At 36.7% G+C, this 16,556-nt stretch overlaps 1 protein-coding gene and 1 non-coding gene across 8 annotated transcripts in view; both read right to left on the reverse strand.

Moving 5' to 3' along the window:
* CDKAL1 (CDK5 regulatory subunit associated protein 1 like 1) overlaps positions 1-16,556 on the reverse strand; it is a 580,103-nt gene that overhangs the window by 239,586 nt on the left and 323,961 nt on the right. The window lies entirely within an intron of this gene.
* On the reverse strand, positions 4,044-4,150 carry LOC122697948. The gene has a single exon (XR_006342269.1). It is a non-coding gene; the product is annotated as a U6 spliceosomal RNA (small nuclear RNA).

The raw sequence follows: 16,556 nt of genomic DNA on the forward strand, positions 1-16,556 counted from the left end.
ACACACATAGGTATAACTGAATCACTTTGTTGTACACCAGAAACTAACACAGCACTGTAAATCAACTATACTTTTATACTAAAAAAAACCACCTCAAATCTGCGGCACCTTTCTTCCTGAGAAGACGCATTCTGCCTCCTGTCTCCTGTGCTTTCCACTACTGGCCCTGTCTTTCCCTTTCTCCTACAATTCCATTCCCGTCTTTCTCACCATCCGTCCCAGCCTTCATGCTCCCTTTTCTTCTCCAGATGGGGAATATAGGCCAGTAGGGAATAGGAATTAAATATACATTATTTGCTATCTTTATTTGGCTTCCCTGATGTTTCACCTGATAATGAATCAGCCTGCAATGCACGAGACACAGGTCAGGTTTGATCCCTGCATCGGGAAGATCCCCTGGAGAAGGAAATGACAACCCACTCTACCACTCTTGCCTGAAAAATCCCATGGACTAAAGAGTCTGCATTACATTCTCTGCTCTTAATTCCCCATTCTCTCTTTTAAGGGTCACAGTGTATATGCACTAGACTTTTATGGGCTCTTTCTTCTTAAAAAATTATCTTAAAGAAAATTCAGAATTGAATATGACCCTCTGTTTAATCATATAAAAGGTCACAAAAATTTCTTCAATGGCAATATTTCTAAATAATAATATACACAGGTAGCCTTCTATGTATTTAGCTAATTCATTTAAGAGTGAATTGGACAATATAACTCTTTGGTCCTTTCTAATCCTACTATTAGACACTCAGCGATCTTATGTTTCCATTGAGATAAAAAGGGCTTAAGTAACACTTTTATTAAAGATAGAATCACAGCAGATCCAATCAAGGCTATCTTTTATAGAACAATGATTTATCATGGACAAATACCCAAACAGGCCACCAAAGAAGATAGTTACTGATGAGCTAATTCTTCAATTATGTTTATACTATTTTTGTAAACTTAAAGTTTATTAGTGGCCTGAAGGTTTTTGCCCCGTTTTTATTTTGAACAGTGTTGAATTTCAAGAAAATTTTCAAGAGCAGTACAACAAATGCATGTACCTCTTTCACCCAGACTCAGGAATGACATCTTGTCACATTTGTCAACACTCTCTCCACATCCACAAATACAACTTTCTTTTTTTCCCCCCTGAACCATCTGAGAATTAGCTGCAGACATCAGGGTACTTTACCTCTAAATATGTCAGTATATGTCTTCTAAGATCAAGAACATTCTCCCTCACATTCTCACAATATAACCACTACTCCAGGCAAGGGGGACACTGGAGAACGCTGTGGTCAGAACTCAATGCTTTGGCACACACTGTTCTGTCTAAAAGACACCTCACTCTTCTTGCGTAATGAACACCTCTTCCAGGAAACTTTGTTGACCAACCAGGCTAATTGAGATGCTCCTCTCCTGTGCTTCCCAGCATCTTGTACAAAATTCCATACCACAATGCATTATAATTACTGGCTTAACTGCTTGTCTCTCCTGAGAGGATGGAAGAATCTTCCGGGGAGAGATGCAAGATCTTCCTAATACACTTATGCTGAGGACCTATTATGGTGCCTTAGCACACAGGAAGCCCTCGATAAACTGTGGTTCCAATCAATTTAATTAATAAGATTGTGTTCAGTAAAAATGACTAATTAAGTTGAATTCAGCTAACATTTGAAAGTGCCTCTTCCTTGCCCCCATATATGTATATGCACATGAATACACCCAGAGTGTACACATTAATGTACCAGGTTCTGCACTAGGCAATGAGAAAATATCAAAATCAATTTTCTTTGGACACTGAAAATGCAACTTAAATACTGCACGTTTGTTGCCTAGTTTCTTAACTTCTAAGCAATCCTTACTTACAGTTCTTTGTTAACAGATAGTAATTACAGGATACCAGGGCAAGTGAATAGAAACCATCTTTTTACTTAGAGGTAAAACTTCCCATGTACATGTAAATTCAGATGAATCAATTATCCATAAATTTACTAAACTTTAAAATGATCTTTTCAAGTGCTTTAACAATAAGAGTTAATAAAGAAACAGTATTTCCAGAGTACACTGACATCTGACTGCAGTCATACACAGAAAAAAAAAATTGTTGGAATAGACTGACGATGTTGCTGTTAAATAAAAACAACCTACTTAATTCCTTTTGAAAGGTCATAATCATATAAAAATTGTTTATTTCCACACTTTCGTAAGAATTTGGAAATAATGGAAAGCTAAACCAAACTAAACACCACAAAAGGATGACACGTTTTCTAAAAATAAGGCATCTGACTCTCCAGTCTCCAAAAATCTGCAATAAGCCTCAATGAGGCAGATTAAGTTTATCCTCTTAATACCAGTGTGTTCTGCTCCATACACCGGGCTTTTTAAATACCCCTAGAGAGAATACAGACAGTCGTGTCTATGAAAGGACCCTCTGGTGTTTCAATAGGATGTAGGGAGGGATGTTATTTTGTTTTTGTTTCTTTTTTAAATTACAGCAGGCTCCACTCCCAGCAGTCCAAACAGTATAGATAAAAAAGGAAGTAGGAGGAGGAAAGAACAGACACCTGTAATGCAGGACCTAGTCTCAGAGAAGATTAATATGAGCAGATCACAGTGATGGGCAGAAATTTATCTAAATTCCAAGACAAACTAGAACAGCTACAGAAGAGCTTAGAGGGTAAAGGAAACTAAAAAAGCAAAAAAGATTTGGTGTTATTTTGGCTACTGAACTCAATTACAGAATGAGGAACAAACATAACTTAAATTATTACAGAATAATTTTACCTAATTACTACAAATAATTATTATAAAAACATTTATAAACAGAACATTTTTATGACTAACATTTTCTGATCCTAAATGTCTTTCTCACAAGTGAACTCCACCAAACATACAGTCAAATAGGATCAGAAATTCTGTAGTTATAACCAGGGAACTTTGACTTTAGATATAAAGCTTATTAATATTTCAAGTATTTAAACAGCAAACACAGTTTTCTATTTTCTAGTACTTTTTTTTAACAGCTTTTTATTTTTTTATTTATTTTTTTTCCCATTTATTTTTATTAGTTGGAGGCTAATTACTTTACAGTATTGTAGTGGTTCTTGCCATACATTGACATGAATCAGCCATGGATTTACATGTGTTCCCCATCCCGATCCCTCCTCCCACCTCCTTCCCCATCCCATCCCTCTGGGTCTTCCCAGTGCACCAGCCCCGAGCACTTGTCTCATGCATCCAACCTGGGCTGGTGATCTGTTTCACCATAGATAGTGAAACTTGTTTCAATGCTGTTCTCTGAACATCCCACCCTCGCCTTCTCCCACAGAGTCCCAAAGTCTGTTCTGTACATCTGTGTCTCTCGTTCTGTTTTGCATATAGGGTTATCGTTACCATCTTTTGAAATTCCATATATATGTGTTAGTATACTGTATTGGTGTTCATCTTTCTGGCTTACTTCATTCTGTATAATGGGCTCCAGTTTCATCCATCTCATTAGAACTGATTCAAATAAATTCTTTTTCATGGCCGAGTAATATTCCATGCTGTATATGTACCACAGCTTCCTTATCCATTCGTCTGCTGATGGGCATCTAGGTTGCTTCCATGTCCTGGCTATTATAAACAGTGCTGCGATGAACATTGGGGTGCACGTGTCTCTTTCAGATCTGGTTTCCTTGGTGTGTATGCCCAGGAGTGGGACTGCTGGATCATATGGCAGTTCTATTTCCAGTTTTTTAAGGAATCTCCACACTGTTGTCCATAGTGGCTGTACTAGTTTGCCTTCCCACCAACAGTGTAAGAGGCTTCCCTTTTCTCCACACCCTCTCCAGCATTTATTGCTTGTAGACTTTTGAATAGCAGCCATTCTGACTGGTGTGTAGTGGTACCTCATTGAGGTTTTGATTTGCATTTCTCTGATAATGAGTGATGTTGAGCATCTTTTCATGTGTTTGTTAGCCATCTGTATGTCTTCTTTGGAGAAATGTCTGTTTAGATCTTTGGCCCATTTTTTGATTGGGTCATTTATTTTTCTGGAATTGAGCTGCAGGAGTAAAAATATGGAACGCTTCATGAATTTTCGTGTCATCCTTGCACAGGGGCCGTGCTAATCTTCTCTGTATCATTCCAATTTTAGTATATGTGCTGCCGAAGTGAGCACTGGTTACATTTTTTAATGCTTTAATTTACCTCTATTAAGTCTGCAAAATCTCTTCTAGGAAATCCAATCTCAATATTTCAAATGGGTTTACTTAAATATTCTTAAAAAAATAAAAAACCCTTTGTGTGTGTGTGTGGGGGGGATTTATTCTGTATTCTGAAATGTCCTAGTTCTTTGGTGTCATTTCATGTGACTTCAACTGGCTGAGGATTAAGCTGAGGTCCTAGAAAGGGTCTCTTTCACTATTTATTCTTAAGATCTCCAAAAGTATCCCTGGTAACTTGGTGAACAGGACAGGAGGGAAGAGCCAGCAGAAGGAAATATGGAGAAAAATGTCTAACACAGAATAGCTTACTTCTAATTATGTTTATAGTGTATTTTCGTTCTTACCTACCACCAACTAGGATGAAAACTACAATAAGACTGAGATTTTCACCTGTTTTCTTCACTAATGTATCTCCTGTAATAGACCACTGCCTGAGACTTCATGAGCATCCAATGTATATTTGTTGATTTAGTTACTCAATTAATTAAAAGACAGGAAGAAAGTGCTAGAGACGGAGACGACAACTCGGGGGTGAGAACATGGGGGACTAAACTAGGAGCCTACAAATGCAGTTCTTAGGTTTAAGTGTCAGGAAGAGAAGAAAGTCATAGAATTTCAGGCAGAATACAAAATATAAATATGGGAGGGGGCTGGGAAGAAGCTTCTAGAAGGAGGGGATATATATAGTTATGGTTGATTTGAGATGCTGTATGGCAGAAACCAACACAATACTGTAAAGCAATTATCCACCAATTAAAATTTTTAAAGTGTAAAAAAATGCTTTCCTCATTATAGTAGAAAACTGCACAATCAAAAAATACTTAAAATATACATTTAACAGAAAAAAATCAAAGACTATAAAATAATCATAATAAATTATTTGAGTTTCAGTTAATACATGTTTTCTATTTAGGAATTAATTTGTCATCTTTCATACATCCAGTCAAGTAAAGGCTAGACATCAAAACAATGAGAAAAAGTTCTCTGGAAAATACTGACAATTGAGATACTTCTATGAATTAAGTTAATATTTTCCTTTTGAAATGAAGAAAACAGCATTATTTTAATGGGAAAAAAAGTTCCACTAGAGAATCATTTGAAGATCATCACTTTATACAGAAGTGCACTTATTCAGTTCCATAGAACTCCACACATTTGAAATGTCAAAGATCAAGCCAGAAGATGATAAGCCAGAAGCAGACAGCACAATTAGTGACCTTGGGTGTAAACACCATTCCCCCATAAAAACAATGCAAATCAAGAACCCATTTCCTTTAGCAAAGAGTACAACTTCCTGATTTAAAGTAGCTAATGTCAGGATGCTTCTAAAAATTATCACCTTATTTTTTTAAAAAATACCATCAAATGAACCAAATTTGAAGAATTTGTCTTCAAATTAAAAGCTTCACACATAACATAAAGAAGAAAACTGTTATATACTTATTTGCTATTAGAAGTGAAAAGTCCGGCTTTTGAAACAGATCTTATTACTGCCATTAACATCACAAAGTAGTACTTATTAAGAAGTCACCACTGAGTCCTTTGTGACGTCTGCCAGTTTCTTAAGGCACTTATAAACAAAATGGATGACACGTTTATGAAACAGAATTTAAAAGTAAATGCACAGAATATTTTTAAGTTCCATATTTATGAGATATTATCTATCTTGTAAATAATCATAAGGAGTAGGCCAGGGAGATGTGAAAATGATAATGCCAACATGCAATGGAAAGAATATTTCATGTTTCTGAGGTATTAAGCTGAGATATACCTGGGTTCCATCACCGGGTCGGGAAGATCCCCTGGAGGAGGACCTGGCAACCCGCTCCAGCATTCTTGCCTGAAGAATCCCATGGGCAGAGGAGCCTGGGCGGCTACAGTCCCTGGGGTCGCAGAGTCGCACATGACTGAGCAACTCAGCACAGCACAGCAAGTAACAAAGATCAGCCATGTGACATCTATTTTATTATTACACAAGCACTAACACAGAGGAGATCTAGAGGACAAGAAACTGTGGTGTAAGGGAATCAACATAACACGTATGACTGATGAGGAGCAGGTCCCATCGCTGGGAAGGTGCGGACGCCCTCTTCCATAGAGAGGGCAGGCGAGGGTCTGGCGTGCAGCAGCAGGAGTCCAATTCCGCACGCACACAGGGCAACTTGAACAACTGGAGGAAAACCAGTGGGAAGGACAAGGGGGGAAAGTAGCTGGCTTTTTATCAAATGTATTACATTTCATCGTGAAACCATGACTTGAGTAACAGTTACCAGAGGAGACCAAAGGTAAAGAATATTCACTATAAATTACAAGGCTATTAATAGTCATTAGCAATAAAAAGGGGCTTTCCTCGATGATGGCTCAGTGGGTAAAGAATCTGTCTACAATGTAGGGGACCTGGGTTCAATCCCTGGGTCAAGACGATCTCATGGAGGAGGAAATGCCAACCCACTCCAGTATACTGCCTGGAGAATCCCATGGATAGAGAAGCCTAGTGGGCTACAGTCCATGGGGTCACAAAGAATCAGAACTTAGCGACCGAACAACATGCAAGAGATAGGATTCCGTCTTCTGTAAATCAGATATTCATGGGAAATCATTCTCTCAGTTAAATTCCATCCTTCTGAGATTTTCCATTTCACATCCTCTAGTTCCATTTTTGACTGAAATTCTTTCACACCACGTACTGACCCTTGGTCTTTTCAAACGATTGTGATCAGCACCACAGTGCACATGATGCTTTGAACATCACCAGTTTCAGCAAATAACAAACCAGCTTTACTATTAAAATAAATGAAAACGAACAATGAACCTAGATTGCAGAAATCTCTATTGACCACAGAATTGCCATCAGTGACCCTAACAGCTATTTTATTATAAAAGGCCCTCAAATGACAAAATATGCAAATTACCTTTATGCAAGAAATGTACCGAATATAGTCTAAGATTCAGTGCTTAAAAATATTCATCCAACTGGGATGATTTCAGATTAAAGAAAATAAGGACTGTGTAATTATATACACTTACCTTGACAAATAGAAAGCAATCTGTGATTAGAACATAGCAATTAGTTACAAAATGCTTCACATGGATTTAATTACCCATCAGGCTACATGTAGCTTAATTACTTTTATCTCATTGCATCAGTAAAAGATTTCTGCCTAAGGCAACTGCCAGTCATATATTTATAAGGCTTCTAGACTTTACAGTGAATACATTATAACATTCAGTCAAATGTGCTAAAGTTACAGTTGCAGAGACAATCTTGAGTCTCTAGTTTTAGTTCAGAAATGTCTCATCACTGTTTTAGAGTCAACTCTCATCCAGCTTTCACATGGACAGCGTCACCTATTTGGCTGTATAATATTGTTTACTAAAACATAACTTCTGTTTATTCTAAACCTGTAAGAGTCAAAAGGAAAGACCTCTAAAACCAAAACAAGTATCTTACTGTTCTGAGGCAAAGGACAGTATAGACACTATAGCCTCATGAGTAAGGTAAATACTTAAATTCAGAAAGAGGGTGACTTCTCTTCCAGGGGAGATGAAGAAAGTCCCTTCACTCAGTACTAATCTGCTGAGAAGCTTGGAAAGATGTTGGCTTCATCGGATGGGAATTTCTGTGTGTGGGGCTCAGAATGGGAAGTGCTGTCTTCCATTGTTCTTGCCTTAGGAAGAGGGTTGTGCAATTCAGCCAACCACAGTTTCATTCCTAAAATCTTCGCTGATTAACTTGGTATCTTTGGGCTAGTTATTTAACTAGGATGTAAGGATAAATAATAACCATCTCACCTAACTGTTCAATTCATTAACACAAAAATAACTAGTAGAGAGTCTGATCCCTAGCAAGGATATAACAAAAGAAGTTAACACTGTTTCCTGGGAGGGGTCTGTGGGGATTACATGAATTCATCAGAAAAAGAGGTCTCTTTGAAACTAAGTAGAAAAAAAATAAATTCTCCCTCCATTTTTTTTTTTAAGGGAATATTTTTGGTGTTGGTTAGGAAATTAGATTCTTTGAGAAGTGGGAGTTTTCAAAGCTCTGGAATCTGGTGTTACGGAATTCTGGCCTCCCCCTACTTAGAACCTTTGAAGAAAAGAGCATCTCATCTGTAAAGGAAGGCACAGCTTTGGGCCAGAAGGCATATGGACATCTAGTAAGGCTTTCTTTAGGGCTCACAAGTCACTAAGTATCCCTCTGTGATTTCTGTTTTACTCAAACCAGAGTTGCTTCTGCTTAAATACATACAAAATCAACAAGAAGAGAGATTTTAAGTGCTACTGTGCTTAAGAATCACTTACAAAGCATCTTAAAAATTCAAGCAGGGTGGGTAAAATTCTACCGAAGTACATCTGGGTGATGTCTATCTAAGTCTAGGTATTCTGCTGATATTGATAACCACACCTAGAGAAACACCAGGGGTTAGGCTTTGTGGGAGTATATAGCAACAACAATTAAATATATTATCAAAATTCTTTAAAAAAATCTTTTCAAGACTTTTAAAATTCCCTCCCTGAAATCAGTTAACACACTATGATTTCCTACTCTCCAATTATTGATTCCCAAAAGGATTACAGGCTCTCGATCCTTAACAAGAGTTTGCAAATCGTTCTTACGTCACCATGATGAACAGGTTTCCCACTACAGTTAAACACAGAACAGAGATAAGACAATGGCCAGATTTTATGGTTAGGTGTGGGAGCTAAAATACAGAATAAGATCTCAGTGTTTTGAGATGTATATTAAATATGTAAAGATAACCTATACTATAAAATCAATCCCCTGCAGATCTTATGGAGTTTTACTCCTTTACTTGTAAACCTCAAAGTAAGCAGTATCCAGTAGTTGCTCAAAAAGCACCTGGAAGTTCTTACAGGTCACACGGTGTGTTTCATTCACTTAGGTGCTCTCAGCTCTTCATACAATGACCATCAGTTCAGTTCAGTTCAGTTCAGTCGTTCAGTCGTGTCCGACTCTTTGCGATCCCATGAATCGCAGCACGCCAGGCCTCCCTGTCCATCACCAACTCCCGGAGCTTACTCAAACTCATGCCCATCGAGTCGGTGATGCCATCCAGCCATCTCATCCTCTGTCGCCCCCTTCTCCTCCTGCCCCCATAGCATGTAATAACTACTTAACTAATATTTGCTAAAGGAAGAAAAGCAATGGGGCAGAAAGCAGGGAAATGATTCAAATATTTAACCTTTGTGGAAAGGATGCATTCTTTTTTAATAACAAATTTTTCCAATATTTCTGTAGTTAGGAAACAATTTTTTAGAAAGTGTTCTGAAGATGATTAGATCCCACAAACAACCACCACACACTACAACAAAACAAACAAACAACCCCCCCCCACATCTGTACTTTAATCCTTTTGTGTAGCTTGTCCAATAGTACAGAAATAGAAAATAGTTTTTCTATTTTCTAAATAGAAAACCCAGAAATAGAAAAATAGTTTTGTTTGGAGAAAGAACAGGTTCTTTTTCTTTCTTAATTTTTACTTATATTGTAGCATAGTTGATTAACAATGCTGTGTTAGTTTCAGGTGTAGACAGAAGTGATTCAGTTATACATATACATGTATCTATTCATTTTCAAATTCTTCTCCAATTTAGGTTATTACAGATTATTGAGCAGAGTTGCCTGTGCTGTACAGTATAGGTCCTTGTTGACTATAAATTCTAATTATAGCAGTGTATACATGTCAATCCCAAACTTTCAACCTCCCCTTCCTCCCCATGCTTCCCTCCTGGTAACCATAAGTTCATTCTCTAAGTCTGTTTCTACTTTGTAAATAAGTTCTTTTTTTTTTTTTTAGATTTCACATACAAGTGACATCATATGATATTTATAAGAAAGACCAGGTTCTAATGCCCCACGATGGCCTTTTACTAGTCAGTGACAATGACCACATTAAAATCCTCTGTATTGTTTGTAAAGTTGGCACAGCAACGTTGGATTGTGACAAATCAACGATGGCAAATTTTCCAGTAAAGAACTCAACAGAGGACCTAAAGCCAGCAAGGCCAACTACTTTGTATAGTTACTCTTCTAAATTGAAGAGGCTTCAAAGATGAATTATCACTAGAAACACACAGACAAATATACATCCCTGGGTATCAGTACAGCATAGATGCTCAGTACGTTACAGGAGCTTTTGAGTCAGCCTGGTTTAGAATGCTGGCTCTACCATTTGCCAGCTGGGTAGGAGATGCAGGTTCGATCCCTGGGTTGGGAAGATTCCCTGGAGAAGGAAATGGCAACCCACTCTAGTATTCATGCCTCGAGAATCCCATGGACAAGGAGGAGCCTGGTGGGCTACAGTCGATGGGGTCACAAAGGAGTTGGGCATGACTTAGCAACTAAACAACAAGAAAGCCTTGGGTAAAGTCAACTCCATAACTCAGAGCACAAGTTTCCTCAGGTGTGAGATGAAGATAATTATACCCACACCTCACAGGGGAGATATAAAGATAAACAAAATAATCCATACAAAGCAATTCCCACTCTGGCTGCCACAGAGTAGACAACAAATACTAGAAACATTACTATTATGTGAAACACCAAAGTAACAAGGCCGTCTGGGTCCATTTCAGGTCTCAATGTGGGCTTTGTTTGCTGGATCAGGGGCCATTGCCTTTGGAAACTGGAAATGACAATATGTTTACGAAGGCATTTGAGTTACTCTGAATTTCCATTTGGAGAAGAAAACTACTTATTTGACAGTCAAGTTACAATAAAAAGGATAATTGTGGCACAGTCTGTTCAGACCTATATGCAGAAACGGCCCCATTTGCAAATGGAACTACCCAAGCACAGAAATAGAGCTTGATGCTGGGCTTTAAAAACAATAAAGTTAATTAAAAGAAAAAAAATACTTTTTATAGAGTTCAAAAGCAAGTTAATTTTTCTCAAGTTCACATTTATAGTGTTAACAGTCAAGGAGTTAAGAAAGCAATGAAATAAGTGCTTAGAACCACTTCAACTGACTTCTCTTAAATAGCTTTCATTAGTTTGGTTTGAGTCTGCTTTTTAACACATGAAGTGCTCTTAAAATTAGATTTGTTGTTTTAATGCAGCTTTTCTTGGCACTTTTTGGTCAAGAAAGAAGTCCAGAAATTACTGACACTTTTTTGATCTGGAAACTCCAAACCAACTTGATAAATTTTTTTGAAAATGAACTTTATGAAGACGAGTTAAAATTAGAGAAGAAAAGAAAATACAGTTTTAGAATATTTAAACAAGTACTTACATCATAAGCCAGGAGCTGACACCTTTTTTATTCTTTTTAAATAAAAGTGCACTAAATCTCTAGGCTTTCTTCCTTGTATATTTTCTGGTCCAAATGGGATGGGAGACACTGACATGAGTTGGTCCTTGAATGATGTGTGGGAAGGGGCCATCAGCAGCCCTCCTGCCCATGGAGAAGAACACAGGTGCCAGCAACTACTGAGGTGGACAGGGGTAGATTTTCAATGAGGGCTAGTGTGAGCCAGCAAAAATTAAAAATAATAAATCTAGCCCATGCCCTGCCTGCTACAAATCAAACCCCAAGACCCTATTTTGGTGATTAGGAATGTTAAAGAAAGGCCAAATACAAGGCAAAAATCACTGCTGCTGATATCAAAATATACAGAAAGACTATTAAAAAACAGGATTAAGATTAAACAGGAAACATCCAATCTGCTATCATTCCTTCCTTGTGAGTAACTGCCCCTGTCAGAACATCCCCATCCCACTGTCTTGACTGTATCTTACTTTCCCTACTGTGGCTCTGGATGAAGACCATTTCTGCTCCTTGGAACTCTCTCCTCCATATTCTCCTACACTGGTAACTAGTATCCTTGCCCTCAAGTTAGCCTTTAATACCAGAAAGAATGGGATAATATCTCTATGTGCCCTCACCCCAAGACGACCAGGAGTATCCCCAAAGAAAACCCAACAAATGAGCGGTTGCATGTATTAAAGCTATATGTTGTCACCATCCTCACAGGAAGGCCATTTCACTAAGCTGGGGCCTTTAAGTGAGGATCTTTCCAGGGTCTACTGGGAATCCTCCTTATTACCTGGGAACTAGCAAGATTTATTCAATAAATGTCAGAAGAAGGAGAAGCTAAATCTACACTGTATAAGGTTAAAATTAGGCAGAGGAGGAGGCATTACTTCCTCTTACAAAATGGAATCAATGCTGGCTATCTTCTGCAGATAATAACTTCAAGCTCAGATGCAACTGAAAACAGCATCTCAGATGTATTATAAGTCCAGGTCTCTAGCTCATATGTATCTTGGGTTGAATAGATTTTTGTATGGAAAAGGTCCATAATTTTTTTCAATTCCAGGTTTTGCACATGTAACTCTTAAAATAGGGAAACCTCAGGGACAGTATATGGTGGGAGAAAGGATTTTAAATGAAGTTCTTTCAATACTGTTTACCTTTAAATAAGTCACTTGACTTTGCTGGCTCTTACTTTCTTCATCTGGAAAATAAGGAAATTAAGATAGGCTACTTAGCTCAAATCTTCTGGGTTAGAGATTGCCTTTGACATGGTGGAAGTTATGGGTCCCTTTCCAGAAATAAGCCACATATTTAGCTTGCTATTTCAGGGGATTCAAAGATGACTGAAAGCACATGTGTGGAAGAATTCTTCAATTATGTATTAAAAATGTGATGCTAGAGACCATACACATAATAAACCATAAAAAAAATTAAGATACACAATTTTTACCACTAGAAAATCAGCTGCCTAACATCCACACTAAATAACTGTCAAGCAACTACTTGAAATATATAAATTTAAAAGAACTCTGAAATTACCAGACTGTCCATGGTACCCACACACACCCATACTTTCTGCTAGTTGTAAATAATCAGTTTATCAACCAAGGATGGCCACTAATGACTGGAAAGTGACTTAAGTAATACAAGAGTCATAACTTCTCACCAACTAGAAACTTTCAAAGCTCTCACCAAACATTAATGAAGTAGTTGGATGAACTAAAATAACTTGTTTTCAGAAATAGTCATTACCCTTTTACATCAAACGCAGGCTGTTCACTTAGAAAGAGAAAGAGTGGTTACGAAGACAGCATCTCAATTATCAACAGTCAGATGAGACAGTTAATAAATAACCTTCTAAGATTTTTTTAAAAATTCACAGAACTCATTTTTATATTCAGCAAAGCTCTTATTAAAGAGAACAAATTTTATCATGATTACTCAAGACAGTAATATAATTAAAGATAGACAGTTCTTTCAAGTTTAACCTAGAAGACATCATTCTCAAAGGCAAAAAAAAAATAAGTGTTATTCCTGGTTAAGTGTTATTGGATGGTTTCCAATAAATAACCATCATTCAGGCTTATCAGCTACCAAGGCAAATAGAAAATAGTAAAGCAAAAGGGCACATCCCTCCTTCAGGAAACCAAGGACGTGACTCCCAGAGTATCCTTTAAGTTGCAGAATTCTAGAGTTTAGGACATATCTTCTTGTACAACATAGGTTAAAAATTTGATTTTCCACTTATCTTTGTTACTGTGGATAAAAATCAATGAAAAAGTAATATTAATGCAAAATAGGTGTACTCCTATTGAATTATTAATAGGCAATACAACTGTAAATGTTTTTGTTCATCATTCTTCACTGCCCTTGCAAACAATTTCAAAATGGAAGGTGCTGAAGCATGAAGATTGTTTGCAGCCATTGCTTTTTGAAATCACAGTGCTGGGAATTGGTGGAATTCTAGCTTCCTTGGGTTATTATCAGACATTGTGAACTTTTCTTTGAAAGTAAACTATAAATTCACAAGGGGGTCCCTTGCCTTCAATCAAGGAAATGTTTAAAGCAACCCCCATCTGCCATTTTAATGTATTCTTCTCAAAGACTGACATAAATATTTAATATAAGAAAGGCACTGTTTAAACACAATGAATAGCTTATGAAATTAAAGTTGGCTGACAGATTACACTATGTACATAATACACTGTAAATAGTGACAAAGAAAATATAAGACGCATTACTAACCTTCTCTTGCTTCTCTTGACATTTCTTAAGGAATATGCAAAAGACACTTCAATATGAAGGTCAGTTTAATTGACATCAAAGAGTGACGAACTCTATAGAACCATCCTATTCTTGACTGTATGTAACAGTGATATATCACCTCATGGAATAGATACCACTCACGTTTTTCCATTTCTCAAGAAGTCTCACTTAGCTTGCTAACCACTTTCATGAATGAGAATTAGGAAGGGTACTGTGTATCTAGTCCTTAGTTTCCTGGCTTCAAACAGGAATCAATACCTAACATTAGACCTTCCTATGGAAGACACTCAATATTTATGAAATGAGTACATAGTCATTACCAGGTACAATTATGTGCTGTACTCAAAATTCCTAAGAATAGGTTCCTCTTTTTCTTTCTGGTACTAATACAGTGACCGCCTGCTCCCACTCTTACTGACACTCACTTATTCTTACTCTCTGTTCACAGAAATGGGGGACAGCTGGCACCTCTTCTCATAACTCAATCACTTGATGCTTCTTCTGTTTAAATCAGACCATTTGAATTTTTAAAAATTTTTCTCAGAGGTCTCTTTTTCTAACCCATTTTCCCTGAATTTCCCCAGAGACTAACAGAATTATTTCTCAATACTTATATATCAATAGTTTGCCCCAAAATAATATCCTTGACATAATCTAAATGAGCTGCCCAGACCCCCAACCCCCCAAGCAGGGTGAGTGCTAAACCTCAATTCTTTATGGAAACAATTATACAAGCTCAACATGCTAATACACCTATTGATGTTTTAGACCAAATCTTCTACAGTTAATTCAGAGTCTTCCATTCTGTTAACACCACCAGTTTCTCCCATACTCATGTCATACATCAATACCTTCTGTATGCTTTTCATTCTATTTACTAAATAAAGTGCAATAATGTTCCAGTTTAATGATATCATCTGTGGGAAACCATCCACAGGCTAAACATTAATAGACCATTGTAGGATATCTTTTAATATGTTTGAGTTCATCTTCCTAACATTCTTATGGAAAATATATATTGGAATTTGTCAAAATTTTTATTGATGTCTGGATAATCAACATTAATTTCTTTTCACATTTTCGGCTGGGCCATCCCTATCATAAAAGAGAGAAAATTAATTGGAAGTATTCCTCTCAAGATGCCATAGTATTTACCAACCCATATCACTGGTTTAACACTAGAACCTCAAAATTGGCTGAGGTTCTAGTATCTTTACAATTCTTATTTATTGATGTGTATACTCAAAAGATAATTACTATATATAATGGAATGTAAGACACCAACAATACAAAATACACTGTTTTTGTTATATGTCAATTGTGTATCAATAAAACTCGGAAAAAATAAAATACACTTTGTAAAATGTGGTTCTAAACGAAAAAGCTACCATAAAATGTTTCCAAATAATTACAAAATTTCCTCATTTATAAAATATATCTTTATTTAGGTGTAAAATGATATATAAATGCATCCTCACTTCAAAGTAAAAATCAATGTACCCTAAAATTTACTAAACAGGGTACTGTGGATTTTAACTCTTGCAACACTGTATTCTATAGTAAGTACATCTTAGAATATCACTAATGTAGTACTTATAATGTAAGCTTGAGAGTTAACTAATAAGTCAGTGTGCTGATAACCAACTTTCTCTATTAGAATTTTGAACACCTTAAATACCTAAGTTTATATGTTCATGCTTTTCTCCTCTAAATACCTTTTAAAAATGACAGTATCATTTTTATAAGTGCTACTTTGCATAATAAAATATTTTTGAGTCAAATACCATCCCACCTAATAAATATTCTGGTTCCTAATGCTTAAGACCTATACCTTAAACATAAGTTGTGCTACACATTATTTTTAATATATCAGCTCAAATGTATGCAGATGCAGCTGAACTTACAAACCATTTGATAAATGATGGAAATTTCTGTGCATTATTTAGACTTACTGAAATAACCTATTTTTGTAATGAACAAAAGCTTCCAAAGGGATAGTTTTTGGGTGAATAAAGTCAAGCCATAAAATTCAACTCCCATTTCTCTATTCTCATCCCAGTCTTCAGTCAGATCTTGCAAACTGCAGACTATTTTTCTGGGTGAAAAAGCTTGGAGCTGTTTGACTCAAATAATTAAAAAATAATATTGAATGCAATACATAGGGAAATGAAGGAACCCTCAGGTTAACCTCGCCACTTTTTCACTATGGACGTTTGCCTGTCATCCTTCCCAAAACAGTACATACATACACACGACTAGATGTTACTAGATTATTACGTAAGACTGAAAATCTTCATTTCCATACTGTCTCCTCTCT

This window comes from Cervus elaphus, chromosome 7 (assembly GCF_910594005.1).
Source record: "Cervus elaphus chromosome 7, mCerEla1.1, whole genome shotgun sequence".
NCBI lineage: Eukaryota > Metazoa > Chordata > Mammalia > Artiodactyla > Cervidae > Cervus > Cervus elaphus.